Source organism: Haliaeetus albicilla, chromosome Z, assembly GCF_947461875.1.
Source record: "Haliaeetus albicilla chromosome Z, bHalAlb1.1, whole genome shotgun sequence".
In the NCBI taxonomy this organism is placed as follows: Eukaryota; Metazoa; Chordata; class Aves; order Accipitriformes; family Accipitridae; genus Haliaeetus; species Haliaeetus albicilla.
Window position 1 is genome coordinate 20568412 of NC_091516.1, and position 23169 is coordinate 20591580.

Here is a 23169-nt window from a genome sequence, read left to right on the forward strand (position 1 = left end):
CTGAAATTTCATGCCAGCTACAAAATTTATTACAATAAACATCAAATAATCATCTTCTCCCCACCCCCCAAATATATATAACCTAAAATCATAAGCAAATTAATTTTAATAATATTTACTAATGTTATCTTTCTAGATATTTAGGAAATTTTATACTAGTGTAAATTAGAAATCTATTTCCATACTTAGAAAAGTATGCAGAGTCATAATAATGCTTTTATTAAATAGTAGGGATCTTTTACTTAAAAACAAATCAAAACAAAACAAACCACAACAAACAAGTTATTGTTTTGCATCTTTTCTGAAACTACAATGCTGTATTCAGCGACTATGTAGAAAATGAAGCAATCAGGTTTCAGATAAATAAAAGTGTGTTAAAAAAATATAACAATCGATTTTTCTAGTATTATTATAAAGAAAAAAAATGATTTTTTTTCTATATAAACCTTTAAAAAAAATAGTCCAAGCTATATGTTAATTTCATTATTTCCTAGGGTATTAACATCTTAAAATAATGCAATTTCAAATCAAATTTAAATGATTTTTTAAATATCCTAGATAGAAGTTAGAAGGCATCCTGTTCTATGCATCTGTACATTTGGTCATGCACCAAGTCAGCTTTATTGAAATAGCACACACTAATTATTTCAACACAGAAAATAAAATAACTTGATGCTTTCTAAGATGTTTAATAATAATGTGTATAAAGAGAGGGGCAAGACAAATGAGCAGTTAATGACCTGAGGCCTCAGCAAAGTATCTTTTATGTGGTGGACAAAGCTAATAAAACAATATTACTGTAAATTAATCATGATATAAGTAGGTTTCAAATTAGAATTCAAAAGTACAGGTTGAATGACAGTCTTTAGCACTAGATTAATATAAACAGGACAATTTTTTAGTTGAAAATATGTTACTTCATACTGAATTGACACAGGCTTTAACAGTATGTAAAGTACAGTAATAGTTCAACATTTACAGAAGTAAATAGAAACATGAATGGAAAAATCCTGAAAATTATTTTTTATTTATATGTTAATTGATATGTCAACCATTTCTTATCAAGGGAGGAGTAAGGATTAGCTAGTGTTTATAAAGTCAGAACTGCTTAGAATCAACTCAGTCATCATTCATAACTCCCAGGTACCACTGTCCTTATAACTTTGTTAACATTCAGTTTTTTCTTCCTTCCTCTGTAAATTATGAATATTGTTAGTATCTTGATATTACAGGGAAAAAATTCCTGTCAATCTACATTCTTATTACTGTACTACTGAACTAGGCTTTAAAGTCCTAAAATATGCATGTAAGTGATTTTTAAAGGACTGTTCCTTCCCCAGACACTAAAATTCATTTGGAAATGCTGATACTTTTTTTTGGTGATATTTCAGTATATTAATGTAAAAAAACCAACATTTGAGTGGGAAAATGTCAAATAAAAATCCCATTAATATGATAAATCTTAGACACAGTAATATCTTTTAATTAAATCACATTCAAAAAGCTGATCCAAACTTAGTTAACTTTGAGGTACCACAGAGGAACTTCCTTTGATTAACAAGATCAAAGAAAGAATGAAACCGCACTGTTTGGTAAGTCACTTAAAAGCTGGTTTGATTAAAGAATGTTAGCTAATATTCTATTTACTTGTGTTAGAGGCAGCACCCCACTGATAATAAAGCTGGAAGTCATAGTTAGCTTGTCCTCTATAAGTTGTATCTACATTTGATTGATTTATGCAGTTCTGGACACATATTTGCACTACAGAGACTTGGGAGAAAAAAATAACCTTAATTTTAAATTTATGCATAAAAAGAAGCTTTTATTTAGAGAAGAAAAGGAAGGAGGAACAGGAAAAACAAACATAAACCAAAAAGCTTTCAAATTATAAATACTTCCCACAGATATGTTATTAGAAAGCAGAGCTCCATTGTCTTTAACTAGGTTTTATCCCCAAGGTTATCTGACTGTTGACCATTTCTTTGAAACAAAAACAAAGTACCCACTCAAGACTAAAATTCATTTAACAAAACAAAATACTTGCACCAGGCATTGACCATTAAGATTTTCCATAGTGAATTGTTGTTCAAATTTTTTCTGTTTTAGTCATATTTTTCTGTTTTGGTCATATTTCACTTCAAAAGTATTTTAAGACTTCTTTAAGGAGAAATTTTTTTTTTTTTTAAATAGAACTACTGACTGAGCTGGAAAAAAATAAAAACCTTTGTTTTACTGCAGAATGGTAGACGTAATCCTGTTTTATCCTTACATATCCTAGCTTGCATCATCTGAAAAAGCATTTTCATGATCACTCCAGGCCAAAGGATACCAAGTTAATGTTTAGGATTCCACTCTGTAAAGAGGTGAGGGACCTTTAAAATCTTTCTTTCATTCTGTTTTCCAGGTTGATGTGACTACATCTCTGTGTCACAGCCTGACTCTATGTTCCTGGAAATAAATGACTCAAGATAAGAGCAGGGACCTCGCAACAGTCTGAAAAGAACATGCACCAGTCACTTCTCTGAAACCATTTCTTGATAACCTTCTAGAAATAGAGCAGACACTGATGCAGCTGAGGCTCCTTCATTTAGTCATGGCATAAGAAAGTTTCTACACCCTATCCTTACTTCACTGGTGTAGGTGAGGGAAAGGCAAGATGACTTCCTCTATAAGGTTGTAGTCAAAAAAGCGTGGTGCTGGTGGATTGGAGGGGCCCAGATCCTCCTGACTGTGAAAACACTGAGTACTGACAGATTGTACCCATTTTATTTCTTGCTTTAGGACTCCAGTCTCTTGACTTAGGTGGCTGACATATAGGGACATTCATATCCTCCATGACTTGTTTCACAGGTGGGACCAGTGGGAATGCGAAGAATATTACAGACCTTGGCACATACTTGCTTTGGATTCGGTTCTAACATCATGCTGGATAACTCTTCAGTCTGAGTACCTCAGCTGATAAATGCTATTCAAACTGAGTGAAGTTATCATAATGTGTTTCCTATATTCATTCCCAAGACTTTTGATTATCCTACCATCTGACTTCAACATAACAATCACAAACCCGTCCACATCTGTCTTTTAGAACATTAAGCGCACTATAGTCCCATTGCAAAGAATCCCTTCAAGGCAATTGTTTAGGATGTACCATGTGTCTGTATGCATTTTTCTGACTCCCTATGAACGATGAAAAAATAACTTTAAAAAATCAAAGTTAATGTCTATTAACAGCATGCAGGCTTCGTCCATATCAGCTGTACAGGAATTCTGCCATGAGTATTAGCTTCTATTACTTTGCTTAATATCCAAGAATATCTTCCTACATAGCACATAAACACTGATTCTCAACATAAGTGAAGGCAGTGGACTCTCTTCTCATTTTATGTTTCTTTTTTTTCTTTTTTTTCTTTTTTTAAGCAGTACTTTAATATAAAGGGTATATGAAATTGAGTATAACAACATGGAAAGTAACTGGAAATTTCAGCAAGAATGAATGCTCTTAAGAGCTTCTTTGTTAATATCTAGTAGATTATAAGCAAATCTTTCTTGAAAGTTTGCTTTCTCCTGAACTCAAGGGTACTAGCTTCAATTGTTGCTGAAGGAGAAGAAGTTAGAGTGGGGGATAATTTTGATTTCTATTTTGAATTAATTATTATTTACCTTTCAGTTTCTGATAACTGGTGGAAATTGAATAGCAGGCAATAAATTACAGGTTTCTTAACTGATACCACTTCTTTTAGTTGCATAGAGATTGATTCATTACCAAAGAATAGATTATTAATCATTCATATTCCTATAAATTTTATTCAATCTTTCAACATCACACTTCCTATTTACTTCACTTTGTTTTATAAAATAACACCAATCCTCCTAAAACATCTACTAGAGTGGAAAATTCCATCTTCAGAAACTACTGTGTCTTTAATAACTCCTGTAAGAACTGTAAGGTGTAACATTGACATGAAAATTGTTTACTTTTTTTTTCAACTGGTTTATTTCCCAGAATCTACTTGTCTTTTTCCTTTGCTATTTCTGTATTGACCACTAAAATATAATTGATCTTCTGCCTCAAAATTCCTGCTGTTTCATGAGCTCTGTTACGATTCAACATAATCTGTTTCCCACTGATGTTGGAAAACATAATAAGGTCACAGCAGGGAAGCTTTAGCTTCATTAAAGTACATTATTATAAAAAATAAAATGATCTAGGGTAAATTGATTTTGTCCTTGTGGTACAGTTTGCATATATCTACATTAATCTGAGCATATAAAGCAGCAATAAATTTGCTAGCCCTATTACATTACAAATGAGTCTCCTTATCTTTCATTTCACCATGGGAACCTCTAGTGGCAGATGGAGATGTCAATACTTCACATTCCAGGTGATATCTAGCTTTGTTGAGTAAAAAGATGTTAAACCTCCCCGCAAGAACCAAAAGACCCAATCAATAAAAATGTTTATTTCTGTCTCTAAGTTGTTTTGAAGACTTTGCCTGTGTCCAGCAAATGTACATGTCAGAATTATTTAAAAGAAATGGGCAAGCAAGGAAATTAATTTAAATTTTGACCCTCTCAGACTTTCATTTATCATGGAAAACCATAATAGAGGGACTGTGCATAAAGATTTAAGGTAGAGAATCAGTGATTGTTCTATTAATCTAGTTTAACTGATACTAAAATCTGACAGAACGAATTACAAGTTGCAGGCAGGAAGGCTTATCAATTCATTACTACTTTCAAGGTTCTCCCTTCTCTCTTTCTCTTTGCCTTCAGCTGCTGGCAAAGGATAGGCTTTTGCAGTTCAATTTTTCAGTTTATTTTTGACTGCTTTTAATTAAATTTGATGGCCTGCTTCTGCACCAGTGAAGTTATTGGAGTTGCAAAGCACTTTGCTGTTATAATGATGGCTCCCTTGATGTCTGTTCATTATTAACTGCTTTTCAAAAGCGCTTCTCTCAACTCTCATTTTATAAATATTTAAATAACTGTGAATTTCTATAACACAAATATCTGGGCACTAGTGATAGGAATTCTATTGCCTATTTAATAGGTTTTACATAGTAATATGATTTTTAAATAAAGTTATACATTATAATGTTAATTGGGAAAGTGTTGTCCCTAAATCACGTTACTTGTAAGTGTCAGCACAAATTGTAGTCGTATTTCAAAGCAGCAGTAATCAATGAATTAGTCAGTAGTTTGTGAACTATTGCTTATGTGGCTATATTTTTAACACATCTTAATTATTCAGAGCAACAGACAAATAAGTAAATAATACAAAACAAAACAGAGCACTTCTGATTTTTGCACTACAAGCGATATTACTTGGATTAACCTCAGTGCCTTCTGAAACAAATTTCCATTTTTAATACAAAGTTACCAGGAAGAAGATGGAAAAGCAAAGGAAAGGAAAGGGGTTTTTAATTACTAGAACTTTCACTAATGTGAAACAAAAGATTGCTTACATTAAGTCTCATGAAGAATTTAAGATCCCTAAAATCTTTCAATAGGCAGGACTTCGTTCTTAAAACAAAAGATTTCTCTTTGCTGTTTAATGGGTCAGTTACTTGCCCCATCTCCCATGGGCAGGGAGCCTTAAAGGAATGAAATATTCTTCTAAACATTAAAGAAGAGAATTTGCACATCCTTTCTCATGTTGAGAAGTCCTTTGTTCTGCAAGGAGTCACACTGGCTTCAGTGAAAATTCTCTCAGAGGAGGGATGCATTGAGTATGAGTAATATATGCAAAATGCGATACTGCACAGCTCAGTAGTGAACAAATTTTGCCCTTTGAATATAGAAGGAAGGAGACTAAGAGGTAGTTTGCCATGTGGTTCTGGAAGCTTAGGATTATTTTAGAATATTCTGTTCTAGAAACCAGTAATTTTAAATTGTAAAGTGGCTATCTCTTTGGCAAAAGGTGTATCTCTAATTACTTTTGCATTGCATAGGACTACAAGTTCCAAAGCTTATGCAAGCAAGTAGAACCTCTGTTTTTTTCTTCCATATGGGCTGTTCTCTGCTCATATTTATACTGTGTCCAGCTTTAGGGTACACCTCCTGCTGCAAGTTCCTCACCTAACTTTATTACCCATTTAAAAGAACATTTTATTGTCTATACCTTTATAAAACAAAACTGTAATCATACCTGAAAGGTGGAAATTCTTTTTAGTTAGATCTATGTTTTACATGGTAAAAGTATGTGTGTATACTCATTCGCCTTCTACAATAATTCTGATGGAGCCTTTTTATATAAACACTTTTAAAAATAATTAAAAATTCTCCACAAAAGTAAATTTAAAGTGCACCTAATTCCTCTACAGACATTCAGAAATCAAATGGCCAAAGTTTGGTTAAGATAAATTTAGTTTGTTGCTTGAAGTAAGTCTGCACTGGATGTGTTCACATGACAAGTGAAAATAAAAGGTGTAGAAATTCTCCTGCATGACAGTTGAAAAAGCTGGTAATATAGTTACCCACTACAAGTGCAGCAAGCAAGCTACTCTTCTATAAATGTAACACAACCAGATATATCCATATTAGATTTAATAGTGACAGCTATGGTAAATGTGGCCTTAAAGACCTTTGTCCAGCTTAATAATCCACACACACCTCCAATGTCCTTTACTTTCTACATATTCAAGACTATGGAAGAAGTTTCAAATGAGTCAATTGTCCTCTGTTTTTTCACCTTTTTCTAAGTCTTGATATTCCCTGACATATTACAGAGGCAAAAGATGTGACACCCTCAATTTACTCATGTTTCATAGTTTCATATTTTCAATAATGTTAATATAACCCCTTTGATTTCTCAGCAGGTGGTATCCCATCTGTCACACACAAATCCTCCAGAAATGTCATACTACTGCAGGAAATGTGTCCATCATGACCCAGCTGTCCATTACCAGAGGAAGAGCTCCAGTTTTCTGTCCCTGCTGATTCTTCCACCTTCTACAAGGACTACCTTAAATACTTCAAAGAAAATATACATAAACTGGGGAAATTACTGCACATCAGTCACAACTGGCTAGACTGCTTCTCTTCTAAGTTCAACCATGTTTCAGAGTAAGAATAATCTTTTCTAACTGTTCCCTACTAAAAAGGCAATTTTACGTTTAAAGTAATAATTGCAAAGTTTCCAAAGAATCAGGAAATCTTTTTAATTTTTTCATTAATTATTTTGTATGAACAGCTGCTATGTTTCCAGCTAACAGTGCACAACCTTTCTCGTCAGACAGGACAGGGACAAACACTACCACCTCTTTTTTCAGTTTGTTTAGACCTGCTTAGCACATAGAGTCTAAGCTGAACATACATTCATGGTGGTTCCAGGCCTGAGGAGCAGGAGTCAGTAGCTCTAGTAAACAGAGAAAACTGTTGTTTCATCTAAAAGGTTGTTTACAGACAGTGGAACCAAAATCTATGAAAGAAGATATAATCTATGAATCTAATATGTAATCATCACCCCTCAATCTCCTCTTTACTGGACAACATGAGTCCCCACATTTGGAATTTTAAGTAAGTACCTGTATATCTGTCTAAGAACTGTACCGTGGTCCACCACAAGCTAGAAGTTCAATTTGCATAAGACCTTTCAGTGGTGATGGAACAGATCAACACTGAGCTGACCTGTCCTAAAAGGACTAGTTTCACAGGAAAACCTGAAACCCATCAGGTCCCCATGAAGTTTCATACAGACTTCAGAAAGGACCTCCGAAGACAGATGAAACAAAACAGATGAATTAGCTGCCCTCTTGGAATATTGCTGAACTTTTCACAACCTCGCTAAATATGTTGAGACTAGAGAGAGATCAGGTGTTATATTTACTGCTAATATGCTTTGAAGCAGTGAATGTCTAAACGTGATTTTTGCTGTAGTAAGCAATGATGTGTTTGTGTGCACGTAGGCTGCTTGTCAATCTGACTGACACTATTTGAATGCTAATGATTTATTAGAGAGCAGTAAGTCAGATTTAAATTGCTTTAAAAAAATACAGCATCAAACCACAATGGTTTGGGAGTTTTTAAGACTGATCTGAGATAAAACACAGGGAGAGTTCTTGTACAATGTTTGCTTGCATGTTTGATTTGTAATGTTAACAATGAACTCAGAAGGTCTTTTCTATGAATTACTGCAAACATTCCTCAGCAAACGAAGCTAACTAAACTTTTCTTTAAGAAAGAATTCAATCAGCAGGTATACTTCTATGGATAATATATTTACGTTTATATGAAAATAAAAATCAATACCAAAAAGGAAAGAAAGAAGAAATCTAGAAGCCTTTAAAAGAGTATAAATTTTAGATTTCATTATTTATTTATTTTAATTTTGAGGTCAAAAGGAGCTGTAGAAAGATGAGGTACAGACACAAGAATGTTTCTTCTTATTTTCTGTTCCAAAAAGTTAAAACCATTTTGGTACAAGTGACATGTATTTTATTCCAGCACATTTAGATGAAAAGAACATAATTTTTGTGACTGCTGATACATTCACAGTAAACAAATTAGCAGATGTTTCTGATTAAACATTTGCCTCTGAATTTGGATAAAACACATTACAGAAAAGTTACAGGAGAGTTTATGCAAAATATAAAATGTAATCACAGATAAAAAGAGTCCTTCAGAGGTAAAGGAAAGTGTCACTCCCACAGTAAATGTGGATAAATTGACAAAGTAAAACTTTTAAAAATGCTTTAAATTAGTTCATTTTGCTATTTGTATCAGTTCTGACATTTTTAAGCCTCAGATGTAGGCAATTAATGGAAAAGGTAATACTCATTTAATGAATTACTAATATTTTATGATAGAATTTTGTTGCTAATTCCTCTGTATTATCTACAAACCAGACAGAGAACACTGGCAGCATAGAGAAGACCATTTCTCCCTCAGTTTCAATACTAATTGTGTATCAGTCTTTAGTAACTAGGACAAGCACTTACAGATTAAGCACTGCTTATGGTAGTGCAGTAAATAAGAGCTTCACTATTGCTAGTAGCAGATCACAGGCTTTGTGCTCATTTTGCAAGCTTTCAGAACTGAAGTTTGTGAGTCCTAATTTGTCTGAAACTGCCTTGACCTGCCTGAAGGTGTATTTTAACTTGTTTAGATATAATTTTTTCTCATCACCACCTGGCTATGCCTGACTTGTTTTACTGTGAGGTTTTGTTTTGGGGTATTTTTTTGTTTTTGTTTTTGTTTTTGTAGTGTATAACCATAATTTTAAATAGGTAGCAGTAACAAGTAGGTATTCTGTATAGAAATGTCAATGACTTTAACACAATGATTTGGTCAAGAGCTTTCAGGTATGAAAACAAAGGCCTTGAAAATGGGGTACATGATGGGGTGTAGAGGAGCACAGGCAGTAAATGACAAGAAACAAGGCTGAGTCTGGCACTGGAGACCTTACATTTACGAACAACTCACCAATGTTCAGTTAAAGTGCAGACCTGTACCAATCATGTTTGAAAAGAGCCTAAAGAACATATGATTAACATATGGATAGCATGTTCTGTACAGTCAATTCAGATATAACATGAACTAGCAGGCCAATGAAGAAATAGCAAAGTGTGAAGACTTTTAGAAAATGCAGAAATGATGCCATGTAAATCCTAGACTGAGTAGGAAGAAACCTTCTACCTCAACATCATACTCATTCTATCAAAGGAGTCAAGTTGCTGACTGCTCACCGTACCTTCCCCCCAACTCCAGACCAAAATCATCAAACGTAGAACCTACAGAAGCAGTGAAAGAGAAAAGGAGTAGATACTAGGAGTGTGTACATAGCAGTTTTAACTGAATTATTGTTATGGAGACCTCTTCTCTAATAATATTTTTTTAATTCAGAATAGAATAGAATAGAATAGAATAGAAAGAATATTTCAGTTGGAAGGGACTTACCATGGCCATCTAGTCCAACTGCCTGACCACTTCAGGGCCAACCAAAAGCTAAAGCATGTTGTTAAGGGCATTTTCCAAATGTCTCTTAAACACTGACAGGCTTGGAACATTGACCACATCTCTAGAAAGCCTGTTCCAGTGTTTGACCAACCTCTCAGTAAAGAAATGCTTCTTAATGTCCAGTCTAAACCTCCCCTGGTGCAGCTTTGAACCATTTCCATGTGTCCTATCACTGGATCCCAGGGAGAAGAGATCAGCACCTCCCTCTCCACTTCCCCTCCTCAGGAAGCTGCAGAAAGCAATGAAGTCAGCCCTCAGCCTCCTTTTCGCCAAACGAGACAAGCCCAAAGTCCTTAGCCGCTCCTCACAGGACATGCCTTCCAGCCCTTTCACCAGCTTTGCTGCCCTCCTCTGGACGCATTCAAGGACCTTCACATCCTTCTTAAGTTGTGTGGCCCAGAACTGCAGACAATACTCATGGTGAGACCATACCAACACTGCAGAGAGCGGGCTAATCACCTCTTTTGACCAGCTGGTTATACTGTGTTTGATGCACCCCAGGATGGGGTTTGCCCTCTTGGCTGCCAGGGCACACTGCTGACTCATGTTGAGCCTGCTGTCAGCCAGCACCCCCAGATCCCTTTCTGCAGCGCTGCTAAATACATGTATATCTGCTTAGCCACTATGGAAATGACTGTGTCTAACTAGAAACTGAAGAGAACTGTTATTTGCAGATCTAGAAAAAAATCTCATGGGCATAAAGACTGCATAGCCACATATAGCAGCAGTTTGATATTGGGGTATCCTCCATGCAGATAACAACTCTAAGTTTTTACAGACAATGTGTACACAGACTTTTCCAGACGCAAGTCACTTCGCATGATGTGGCAGCTTTTGCTAGGAATTGAAGCAACACCAAACCATGGCCTTGTCAAATATCACTCTGTTTTCCAGTGACAGAAGCAATAGTTTATCTCGAGGAAAAGCTGTATATTTTTAAAAAATCATTGACAAAACTATATATTTTGTGCAAGTTTCATCTAGGAAATGACTGAAACTTTAATAATTGACTCAAGGCAAATAACTTTGCATGAAAACTCCCAGCTCGAATGCTTAAATTTGGCAAGTGAAAAGTGGTTAAAATCAGGGGTTTATAAGATGAAAACTGGAGTAACCCTTATATAGGGAAATATATATTTAAGTACATGTAGAAAATAAATTCTGGGCTGCAATCATAAAACCAAATATGCTTACTTTAATGTCAGTTTTAGCTGACATGCTGTGCACGTTCTGTATCAGAGATTATCATACATATCCCTATACTTAAAAAACAAATTATATAGCTCTTGCCTATGTACTGCATATTATTTCAGATTAGGAGTGATGTTCATATTATTCACCCTATTAAAATGAGTAAACAATTTCAAAATGGAGTGTTTTATTCTTGATGGAGGAGATTTTCATGCAAGGGAACTGACATGTCTGCATGAAGTTCTTCTGAGATCAAGTTATTGTGAACAGGTAGAGATCCTCCCAAATCCATTAAAAAAAAAAAAAAAGCAAAACAAAACAGAAATCAGTCAGGGATATTACCTGACTTAAAATGTATAGCTAATTCCTCAATAATCCTCTTGTGATGTGTATCATGTGAAATACAGACACATGTTAACCTTCTAATGATACCAGTCTGTACAATATGACAAAGAAACTATATTATTTCAATAAATTATTTCTAAAGGTGTTTTTTTTTTTTTTCCCCCTTTTACATATAAAAGTTTGTATGTGAAATTAAAAGTAATGATCTTGGACTACTTGTCTTCTGTATTGCAGACAGCCCTTCACAAAGGACAACTTAATTTTCAAGACCCTAACCTAGCATTTGGGAAAGCATCTCCCCAGCTTTCCATATATTCCCTATATAACATTGGGGAAATTATTGCTCTTTCTGCACCTCAATTTTGCATTTGCATAAAGAGGAGAGTAGTTCCACTCCACAGGACTTATGAAAATAGAAGTTGTCAGGGTCCTACATGTTTGGTAATGATACCGGTATGCTAGAAAAAAATATTATATTCACATACCATTGCTGTTTGGTCTGCTTTTAGATTATGTAATTTATTTAGTAGTTTGTATGTCTGTCACACTTACAGTGTAGTTACTATTAACCATCAGCAAATTCTGCACTTATAAATACGCAAAAGTACTTAAAATTCTATCTTTGTAGATGTTCTGGTTTCAAACACTTTCAAGAATATATTATTTACATAAACACGTTACTATTCAGAAGATTCTTTAAAAGTTATGTAAAATGCTATCAAGCCTCAATTTTAATACATTAACAGACCTTAGTTTAAGAGGTGCAGACAGGAATTTCATCATGCTTAATGGGAATCAGTTTTCTGTTTTGTCTATATATAAGTTTAAAACTTGTTATTGGTGACCAAACAGGAACTGGAACTTCTTACGCTGCAGAGAGTATCACGTAAATCACAGCTCCAAAACTGCCAATAGGGTTTATTGCCCATACTCACTACCTGCCTATTCAAAGGGTTAAAAAATAGGGAGACAGAAGGGTTAAGCTTCTTTTTTGCCCTTATTTACAATCTTCATCAATCCAGAGAGAAGTCATCAGTGCATACATGGTTTGTCTTTTCCTGCATCTAAGGGAACTGTCAGTTCAGTATGTCTCTGAAATCTTCACACACATAAATGGAACAATTATAAAAGATTATAAGATTAAGAGACAAATCATAACCTATTCTACCTTGTCAAATTTTGCCATCACACAGGCCTTCAGGAAAGCTGCAAAAATATTAATCTTGACCTTCAGTATGTATTAAAATCAGGGATAATCAGTTGATAATCAGGTAAGTGCTCTCTGGGGAAAGAATAGAAGACCTTACCTAATGGGGTTACTAAAAGCTTGTGAAAATCTGATTCTGATGTTATCCAGATGCAAAGCTTTAACCTTTCTTGGAGATGAAAGCTGAAGCCCTAGCAAGGGTCAAGATACAGAGGTTCTGTTTCTGGCTTAACACCAGACTCTTGGTGTCAAATGTTCATTTTGCTGTGGCTTAGTTCCCAAATGTAAAATGAATACTGTAGTGTTTCCTTCCCTTGCCTTTTATTTGCTAGCCATGGGACAAAGATGGTCTAGAAAGAGACCCGCACAAAAGCATTCTGGTGCCAGGATATTTTAAACTGCTGTAACATAAACAGTAATAGTTCTTGGGTTATATCCTTCATTTTACTGGGATAGATTTGTGGTCATTGAGATTGCAAGTGTTAAGCTAAATTTATTCATATACACAGATTTTATTTTTAATCTAAAATAATCTTTTGCTTTAACTCTTGCACTTTGCTCAGTGGAAATACTTTGAAATATATAACTGAACATTCTCACTGTTCATCTAATCTTTTTGTATTGCAGAGGATATAAATGGTTTTCAAGTCTTAAACAATTTAGTCAACCTACTCTCTTTGCTCTGTAAAAGTTTTTCACCACACGCCAGGAAAGTACTTGGGAACTATTTGAAAGGTAGGTACTGAATATATCCCAATGTAAGGCTCAGTCTGGGGTACACTTAGCTGCAGTCTGTAACAATATGCAGCATGTCCACATTTTAGTCTAAATTTCTGATCATTTCACTTACTTTTCATACTTTTCCTCAAGAAGGTTATCCTGACATCCAGAATAAAAAGTTCTGTATGTTACAGTAAGGAGGTGTCTGTAAATAAATTAACTCTATTCCTCTTCCAACGGGTAAATTCCATAACTCTAATCTAGGCTGAATCTCTGAAAAGCACAGGAAACAGAGACTAGTTGACAGATTCTCATGGACATGCACTTTTTTGAATAAAGGTCAAGTCTCTGAATATATGGTCTTTTGGTGTTTTATTTAGTGTTTGCAGTCACAAAACTAGAGAATTATTTAATCTATAGACAAGACCTCTGGATGTCACCTAGTCCAACCCCTCTGTACAAAGCACATCCAATTGAAGCATATTGCTCTGGACAATGTCCAGTCAGGTTTTGGGTATTTTCAAGAATGAAGATTCCACAGTCTCTCTGGGCAACCTGCCTACCATCACAAAAATATTTTTTCATTATTTTTAGTAAAAATTTTCTGTGTTCCAGCTTGTGTTTGTTGTCTCGTGTCCTTCCTCTGTGCACCTCTGGGAAAAGTCTGGCTCTGCCTCCTCTACATCCTACTATCAGGTAACTGTACATACCAGTAAGTCTTCTACTCCCCCTCAAAACTGTCTCTTCCCCAGACTCAGAAGTCCAGCCCCTACAGCCTGTCCTTGGATGCCCTGTCCTTCATGTCCAGACTACATTGGTCAGGACTATTTCCATTACATTAATGACTGTCTCATAATGGGGTGCCCAAAGCTGTGCAAAGCATGCCAGATGCTCTCTCACAGGTACTGAATGGCAGTGCAGGATTGCTTCCCCAGACCTGCTGGCTAATGCACCTTTGCTAATGCAGTCTAGGATGTGAGAGTGCTATGCCTGGGTGTACTGCTGCCTTGGGGCCAGCCTAGTGCACCCCAGAGCTCCCAGGGCCTTTACTGCAGAGCTGCTCCCCAGCTGGTCAGTCTCAGCCTCTACTGTTACCTCACAGATGCAGGACTTTGTGTTCACCTGCACGGGATTTCTGTCAGATAATTTCTCTGAGCAGCAACCCTGCCCTCTAGGAGATTGACTGCTCCATGAACATTGTGTGTCATCTGCAAGCATGATAAGAGTGAAATCTGTACCATCAACCAGGCCATTAATGAAAAATGTTAAACAATATTAATCCTGGTATTGCTCCCTGAGAGAAACTACAGCTTTCTGGTCACTAGCTGGGCTTTGTCTTATGGATGACAACACAGCAAGGCCAGCAGTCCAGGCTGTTTTCAACACACATTGTTGACTGCTTATCTGGTTCATATATCACCAATCTAACAGCAAAGGTATTACAAAAGCTGCATCAAAGGACTTTCTGAAGTCAGGATGATCAAGTTTACACATCTTTTCCTGTCTATGGTCACCTCATCAAGGCTATCACTTTGGATAGGCATAATTTGCATGGACCTGGATTTTCCTGAACTTGTTAAATGTGTCTATGATCTAGAGGAATCTCTATGCTACAGTTTACATTGCGGCTGTTAAAAAGATAAGATGCTTCTTACCAGCCTTACATGATTCTTGTGATATTCCTAAATTTATAATTTCACTTTGAAATAAGACATAAGTAAAATAAAACTGCTATAAGTGACTGTGACCTCAAAGGGATGTGCACACCATTCACATTCCACACCACAATGTTGAGGTCTGTTTTTTTCCATCACTATGTTTATTAACTCTGATAATTTCATACCATCTTTTCCCACTTCAGAAATATTGGTCATCTGATATGCCACATAAATACACCTCTCAGATGAAAAGCCATTTCTCAATTTGTAAAGTGCCAAACAAGTGTCAATCAACTAAACATTTTGAACATATCCACTGTCTATGACTCTCTCCTTTTAATGTGAAATTTGTTGACAAAAGATTCTTCCTTCTTCAAACATTACTGGGACATTTCTTTAGCTTAGCATGTTGCATAAAACACAGCAGAGTGCTCAGCACTGTTCAGCAGAAGCTTGAAATTGCTTGTATGCCACTACCTTAGATAGCTGCTTTGATATTGAGATGAGTTTGTGAGACACAGAATTTTAATAAGATGTTGTAAATAGAGTGGATGAAACATCCAGTAAAATTTAGTGTGTCGGTACAGAAGTACTGGTGCTAATTTCACCTTGCATGTAATTGAAGAAATAGGCAACCTTCAATATATCCTAACATTGCTTTTCCTTAATATCGAAGTATCTATGAAGTAGAGCTTTTTTTTCTTCTTGAGAATTGGAACGAATCTTGATTTCTTTGTTCAACCTCATAATATTGAAATATTGAGTAAACAACTGTAAAAAGTATTCTGCTTTAAATAGACAGTAAGACCATGAATTTTAAAAAAATATTCTTCCACAAACTGTTGTCAGTAGCAAACTTTTCCAGGTTTAGTGATTTAGGGTTGCCTTCTAAAAATCTAAAGATTGCTGATTTGTGCCAGAAAACAGAAGAAAATTGCTTGTCTCTAATAGTTCACTTGTAATATAAAAAAACCCCTCTATTCCCAGGCAACCACAAAAGGTTAACAAAACACAATAAGTTGGCAACTGGAAAATCTGTGTATATTAAGCAAGCCTACCAGTCTCCAGAGTACCTAGGCAATAGTCACAGCCATCCTCTTTAAACTCAGTAAGGTTAACAAGGCAATTATTTTCTAGCCTGAGATCTTCTGCCTGAGATTTCCCCTCTCTAGGTATGTATCCCATTCATGATTGACTGTTGGCAAAGATATTTAAAAAAATAATTGGGGGAATTGTTGTTAACACTTAGGAGCTCTACTAGACTTCATGCAGAAATCAAGGCAGCTCTACTGCATACTGTGTATAAATACGATCTTTTGGTATAGGATGGCTCTCAGTGTCATCTATGCATTAGGATGCTACTTCCTGTCAGTTCATCCCAAGAAACCTGATGACTTTTATCCATTTTTCAGCTGTTTCTGTCTGCTACAGGTTGCTTATGTCAAAATGCCTGCATTAAACATAAGGAATGGTGGCAAACATCTTTTAATAGAGGCCTTGCCACAAAAGGAGCACTACTGTTAGAAGACAAGTCAAAGACCTTTCCCCTTTCTAGTTTCTCCTAGGATGCCATAGAAAGTCACATCTGAATTAAGATTTGGTGAGGCTCAAGGTATGTTTTCCTTATTGCACCCAAACTTTACAGTTCCTCATGTTTTATCTAAAATGCCACAGTCTGTCTAAAGCAGATGGGATCTTGCTTATTAGTTGCATCCTTTCATCAGCAATTGGATAACAACAAAGAACTCCTCAAATTCTGGGGGCCTTTTCAGTTTAAAGTATCGCTGGGCTTCATTTTCATCATAAACCACTAATAAACTCCCTTTAGGCTTCAGGCTTTTTTTGCTTTCAAAGAGTAATAGAGATTTGGAGAAAATAAGCTTCCTATAATTAATAGAGGTGTTTCCTAAATGCAGCTATCAATCACCAAATTGCTGAAGGAATGCTCTCAGTCTTTCAGAAAACTTTGAGTCACATATCAAACACTCATAGAGAGTAAAATTCATAGAAGAAAGTTCTAAAATGAAAATAACTGTTCACATAAACATTTTTATAAGTTTGAATCAAGAATGTTACATTGTTTCCCTTTTATGCCTGATCTAAAAAGAACTCTTCAAGGAGATTAACACATCTTATTTGATACATTTGAGAACCTGTGAAGAGACCTAGTTCCCTTATTTTATGTAGAAATACTGTATATGAGTCATAGCCTAGCTTGGTTTAGCTAGCAGTGGACAAAGAAAACAAAGCATCCATTCAACTTTATCAGTATTTCTAATAATCAGTAAAGCAATTGGTGACCCCAGGTTAACATAGCCACTGAGAGGAATTTGGCTCCTCTATTAAACTGTGTCTGTGCAAATAAGTCTAAAAATAAATATTTTGAGAAATTGCCAAACTGTTAAGTATTGTAATATATGAGCTAACAGTTTATTTCATGGTGACACTAGCATGTTTTCAGAGATTCTTTTTTTTTTTTTACAATATCATATCTTGCCTATCTCTCTGATACATGAGCATCTTTTATTGATACTTCACCCTCACCATCTCTCTTTCCTTCTTCTTGTCTTTCTCCCTCTCTCCCTTTTCTCCTTTTCCCTGGCTAGTATCCTCCAGGTTTCTTAGCAGTTGTTCAAAGAGGAAAATAGACACTCAGTGAGAAGTTATACTGTGAGTAAAAAGCAGATCTGACAAACTGAAAACCATTCTGTCTTTATCTTCTCTGTGAGTTCCTACTAGCTATGGAAAAGTAGAGGGTTTTTACGTTTACCAGGAAAGCATACCAGGGAAAATAAAATATTCTAAGTTGAACTGAGATACCAGAGCTAAGACTACAAAGATGAGAGGTGTGCTTTAATACAGCTGGTGCCTTCCAAATATTTCCATTAAGAAGTTCTCTGCGGATTTTTTTTTTTTTTAATATCTGTGTATAATTGCTGTACTGTGTGGCTTCAGCACTACTGTCACCTTAGGTCCTAGCACAAGAAGGATAACTTGTGGGACTCCCTCAGAGACCATCTTCGGATAATCAAGGCTTCTGACTCTGTCCCTCATCCATGCTTGTCTCCCCTGTTTTCTTCCATGAGAAAAGCAATAAGAAGAAAGGTCTATTTAATTAGCACCCAAATATTGTTTCTTACATTTTTTTCACCATTTGTCTTCTACATCAAACAGATTACTATTTATCTATATTTTCTTGATCATTGAATATATGAATATATGTTCATGTTTTATATTTGTGTTTTATAATACTTTGTCATTACTTGAAGTGAGTGCTTTCAATTGTCTAGAAAGGAAGAGGAATCAGAATGTGATGTCATTTGCAAAATAACATTATAAAGAGATGAAGTAACATACAGATTTAAGAATGTGTTTAAATGAGAAATTGAATTCCATAACATGGGAAACCACAGTGCTCTAAAGCATCTTAGAAACTGCATTTTTAATTTATGTTTGCTGTTAGAAATCAGCAGGCTTTGTAAATTTAGTCTGAAATGAACCTCAGAATGTGTAAGACTTTGCTTACTTGGAGTTGAGGATGATCAGCTCTTCCATGGCTGGTGCCAACATTCTGTCAGTCAAATTCTTAACTAGGTTGTAAAGGGCCAGGAAAGCAGTTGCTTTTTACTCCCACCTGGAACAAAATATTGTGTCAGTTACTTTTTTTCATGGTCTTCCAAGTGCAATAAAACATTCATTACATTATCTTTGCCTGTCACATTAAGGGCTCATCAGACCACTTACACAAGGGATGGAAGCATAAACTATTACACTCTCTGAATTTCCCCTTGAATGTTTGATACAACATCTGTATAAATAAATACTCTAAATAATACTTTATTTTGCTATAAAAATTTCTTATAAGATTTACTGTTATATTAATTCAGTAATATATAAATAACTTAATTTTAAATAAAATATTATTCATACAAGCTATGCATTTCTAAATGTTGGTGCTGAAGAAAGTAAAATCAAAACATCTAGCAGTAGAAAATAGAAGTCTTTCAAAGCAAAGTAATTTAATGTACATATCCAAATAATGAAGATTCACATTTATTTTGATCTTAGAGTACTATTTATTTTTTACAGACTTCTTCACCTTATCATGGAATATAGTCTTCAATTGTAACAAACTATTTTTAAAGCAGAAGGTTAATGAAAAAGTATCTCAATTCTAAATTGCTCTCTATCACCTTTGAAAGGACATGAAGATAAAAAGAAGTCCCAACTGATTAAAAAAGTGATATATATTATATCTATCTACAAAAAGAGGTGAAAAGTAAGATTCAAAAAACCATAGTTCAACCAGTTTCACTTTAGTTCCTGGGAAAATTACAGAACAGCTCCTCACAAAAGCTATTTGCAGGCACAAGAAGGGCAAGCAGGGGCAGCGTGGCAGCATGCAGGTGCAGGGCAGCATGGTGACCACACAGCAAAAAGCAGTGTCTTCTGTTTCTCCCGAGCTTCAAGCACCTGATAGGACCAATGCAGCCACACAGACAGAGCTCCTGTCCAAGTATACAACCACCCAGATTTGTGGCTGTGGAATGTGCGAAGGGATATTCCTGGAGGTGGAGGGCGACTGCAAGCAAGCCTGTGAGAGGTGTGACCAGATAGATGAACTGCTCTGCTAGGTAGCAGAGCTGCAGGAGGAGGTGGGCAGACTGAGCAGTATTTGAGAGTCTGAGAAGGAGATTGATCAATGGAGCCACACTCTGCCATCTCTGATGCATGCAACCAACTCAGCGTGGCCACTATGTGCCAGGAAGAAAGCAGTGTTAAAAGGGATAAGGAGGGGTGGAAGAAGGTTACAGCATGGAGCCGTAACAAAAACCCCTCTTTATCCTCTAAGATACCCTTACAGAATAGGTACAAGGCTCTGGGTGCGGTGGACAAAGCGCATAATGCGATAGAGGAGGAACCTATGCAAGCAGTCTTGCCACAGTCAGAGAGACCAACCCCTCACAACAAAACCTGCGTTAAGACCAGTGCCAAAAAGAAACAATGACAAGTTATGGTCATTGGTGATTCCCTCCTGTGAGGAATGGAAGCACCTGTTTGCAGACCAGACCCTCTTTTCAGGGAAGTTTGCTGCCTCCCTGAGGCCTGAATTAGGGATGTCGCCACAAGACTGAAAAGCTTAGTACAACCTTCAGACTACTATTGATTCCTACTCTTTCACATGGGTACTAATGATGTCACCACAAAAATTTTGAGGTCATTCAAAAGAGATTTCAGAGCATTGTTGAGAACGCTAAAAAATTCAGGAACACAGTGTTTTCCTTGATACTCCCAGTAATGGGGGGAGACTTTGGAAGAAATAGGTGAGCTCAGGATTCCATTACCTGGCTCCAGGACTGGTGCCTCTGCCAAAACCTTGGGTTTTTAAACCACAGAAGAGCCTTTGATACACAAGCTATGATGGGGCTGGACAGGATCTACCTGTCCTGATGGGGAAAATGCATCTTTGGCTGTAAGCTGGTGGGACTGATGGAGAGAGCTTTAAACTAGAATCGATGAGGGAAAGGGATACCAACTGGATTGCAGCAGGTAAGCCAAGACTTGGCGTGGCATTGCCTGAGGGTGGTAATGCTAATGGGAACATTTACACTGGTCCTGGGAGCATGGAGGGCTCAGGACCATATCTGAAATGCTTGTATACCAACACAAGCAGTATGAGAAAAAAACAGGATGAATTGGAAGCATTGGTTAGTACGCAGAACTATGATATCATTGGTATTAGCAGGATTTGATGGAATGAGTCCCACAATTGGAACGCTGGGATGGAGGGCTACAGGCTGTTCAGGAGGGACAGGCAGGGAGGCAAGGTGGAGTTGTTGCACTATATATAAAGGAAAGGTTTGATTGTACGGCTCTTACAGTTAGTGATGTTGTGGTTGAGAGCCTCTTGGTGAGGATTAGCAGGATGGAAAACAAAGGAGATGTTGTAGTGGGTGTCTACTACCCATTGCCCAGTCAGGATGTAAGCACTGATTAATTATTTTATAGGCAATTAGGAGAAATTTCTGGATCAGTAGCCCTTGTCCTTACAGGAGATTTCAACTTCCCAGACATCAGCTGGGAATATCATACTGCTGTGATGAGCAGGTCTTGGAAATTCTTGAAGCTTGTAGGAGATAACTTCTTGTCACAAGTACTCAGTGACCCAACTAGGAAAGATGCCCTCCTAGACTTGCTGTTCTTAAATAGAGAAGGACTCATGGGAGATGTGATGGTAGGTGGCTGTCTTGGCCACAGTGATCATGGAATGGTTGAGATTAAAATGTTAGGTATAATGAAATAAAGGATAGCAGAGTTGCTACCCTGGACTTCAGGAGAGCAAACTTTAAGCTATTCAGGTACCTATTTATCAGAGCACCCTGGGAATCTACTTTTGAGGGCTTAGGAGCCCACAAGTGCTGGTCTGTCTTTAAGAACCATCTTTTAGAGGCACAGCAGCAGGCAATTCCACTGTGTCGTAAGTCAAGCAAGCAGGGCATAAGACCCCCTTGGCTGAACAGGGAACTCCTCATAGAGCTCAAGAGTAAAAATAAATTTTATGATTTCTGGAAGTGAGGTCAGGCTTCACAGGAAGATTACAGAGCTGTGGATCACATATACAGGGAGAAGACAAAAAAGGCCAAAGAGCAATTAGAGCTGAAACTGGCCAGTGTTGCGTCAGATAACAAGAAGGGCTTTTTAAAGTACATTAATAGCAAAAGGAGATATAAAGAAAACATTGGACAAATACTTGTTGAAGATGGTCATCTGACTAACAGGGATGAAGAAAAAGCAGAGGTATTCAATGCATTTTTGGCATCAGTCTTTAATAATAGTGACAGACGTTGGGCTGCTCAGTCCCCTGAGCCGTAGGACCACAAGTGTGGGAACAATAACTTTCCATTTGTGGACACTAAAATTGCAAGGCACCAGCTCTATCAGCTGAATGTTCACAAGTCCATGGGGCCTGATGGGATTCATCCCAGAGTACTGAAGGAGCAAGCAGATGTTATGGCCAGACCCCTCTTGATCATCTACCAAAGGTCTTGGGGGTATGAGGAGGCCCCTGCTGGCTGGAAGCTAGCCAATGTTATTCCGATTTACAAGAAGGTTGTGAGGGAAGACCCAGGAAACTACAGACCTGTTACTCTAACCTCAGTTCCTGGAAAAATTATGGAGAAGAACATAGTGGGTACTCTTCAAAGGCCTTTAAAGAACAATGCAGTCATCACGTCCAGTAGACATGGGTTCATGAAGGGAAAGTCCTGTTTAACTAATTTGATATCCTTCTACAATAAGGTCACCCACCTAGTGAATGAAGGGAGGCAGTGGATATAGTTTTTATGGATTTTAGTAAGGCTTTTGATAGTGTCCCTCACAGCATCCTTCTGGACAAGTTGTCCAACTGTGAGATGAGTGGGTACATGGCGCACTGGGTGAAGAACTGGCTGAAGGGCAGGGCTCAAAGTGTTGTAGTGAATGGGGCTATTTCTGACTGGCGACTGGTCACCAGAGGTGTTCCTCAGGATTCAATTCTAGGGCCAGTTCCATTCATTATTTTTATCAGTGACCTGGATGCAGGAGTTGAATGCACCATTAGCAAGTTTCCTGATGATCCCAAACTGGGAGGTGCTGTTGAATCTCTTGAGGGACAAGAGGCCTTGCAGAGGGATCTCAATATATTGGAGCATTAGACTATGATTAATGGGATGAAATTTAACAAGTTGAAATGTTGGACTCTGCACCTAGGATGAAATAATGCCAGGCACAAGTATAAATTTGGAGAGGAGTGGCTGGAAATCAGTGCTTCAGAAAGGGATCTGGGGGTGCTGGCTGACAGCAGGCTCAACATGAGTCAGCAGTGTGCCCTGGCAGCCAAGAGGGCAAACCCCATCCTGGGGTGCATCAAACACAGTATAACCAGCTGGTCAAAAGAGGTGATTAGCCCGCTCTCTGCAGTGTTGGTATGGTCTCACCATGAGTATTGTCTGCAGTTCTGGGCCACACAACTTAAGAAGGATGTGAAGGTCCTTGAATGCGTCCAGAGGAGGGCAGCAAAGCTGGTGAAAGGGCTGGAAGGCATGTCCTGTG

The 23169-nt window shown here is 37.0% G+C and overlaps 1 protein-coding gene across 21 annotated transcripts in view; it reads right to left on the reverse strand.

The window, feature by feature from the left end:
- The window catches only part of PTPRD (protein tyrosine phosphatase receptor type D), a 1298969-nt gene that overhangs the window by 934474 nt on the left and 341326 nt on the right, over positions 1–23169 (reverse strand). For all 21 annotated transcript variants that reach the window (XM_069776173.1, XM_069776170.1, XM_069776168.1 and 18 more), the window contains one exon: positions 18605–18712. The gene's annotated coding sequence lies outside the window, so the exon portion shown is untranslated. The remainder of the gene's footprint in view (positions 1–18604; positions 18713–23169) is intronic.